The sequence below is a fragment of the Tupaia chinensis genome, unplaced genomic scaffold (genome assembly GCF_000334495.1).
Source record: "Tupaia chinensis unplaced genomic scaffold, TupChi_1.0 Scaffold000161_1, whole genome shotgun sequence".
NCBI lineage: Eukaryota > Metazoa > Chordata > Mammalia > Scandentia > Tupaiidae > Tupaia > Tupaia belangeri.
In genome coordinates this window covers 2,885,518-2,886,580 of record NW_006159632.1, presented here as the reverse complement: position 1 = coordinate 2,886,580, position 1,063 = coordinate 2,885,518, and positions in this window count along the sequence as shown.

Sequence of the window (1,063 nt, the reverse complement as noted above, 5' to 3'; positions counted from 1 at the left end):
GTTTTTCTGTGGGAGTTGGGGTGATTTTCTGGATATCCCCGAGTTTTGCCATTACAGCCTGACTCGAGTGTAAAGTTTTCCATTGTTGGAATTCTCCAAATACTAGCGCCTGCTCACACGCCAGCACCCTGTTCTCTGCCAGGATCAGTGTTCTGTGAGTTACGAAGTCCACCTCCCTGCCACACCCCACCCCTGCTTCCCGATGAGGTCCTGAAAGGCAGGGAGCTCCTGAGCTGGGTGTTTTCTGCAGGGCTGGGGTGTGGGGCCTGTTCCGTTTTCCCTGAAATGCCAATTGAGCCTGCACTCGGACTGCCGGCGTTGAGCACAGGGTGTGGAAGGCAGAGAGCGCGCACGTGCTGACAGCTGCTCGGGGCGGAGGAGGTGACGATGGTAACTCCTCTTGGACAGGCAGACATTCGCAGTCATGAGGGCCACCCAGGCACCAAAACTCCCGGGGGGAGGGGATTCAGGGAGCAGTGACTGATGAGTGAAGCTGGTGACGGGTAGCTAACGATGTCGGAGCATTGTGACTACCTAGTGACTTGTCCAGTAGGGAAGCTGGGGGCCCCGACAGGCCCTCCAGGTGTCCAGTGCTCAAGCACAGTCCGCCATGCACGGCTCGCTGACGAGGCCGGTCCACGGAGCTCTGCATCTTATGTTTTCAGCATGGAAGGGAAGAGCTGCGTGTTGGTAGTGCAGGCTTCTCAGTTGTTGGGAATTGAATTTAAATCTCTGCTTGGCCAGTTACACTATGACCGGGGACATTTTATTTAACCTCTCTTGGCCTCTGTTTCCCCACCTATAAAACAGAGTGATGATGACCTTACAGAGCTTTTGCCAGTGGAAAATGAAATGATTTACATAAAGCATGTAACACAGTATCTGAGACATAGCACGTGCTCACAGTGCGTCCTGTTACTATGTTATGTATAAATGTTCATTAGTCAACCCATGAAACATCACATAGAAGTATTACTTTTCATGAAAAGATCTTCTTTAATAGATAATACAAAATACTTTTGCTTTAAGCTTATTTTCATTTAATTCTTCCAAAGACAGGAAT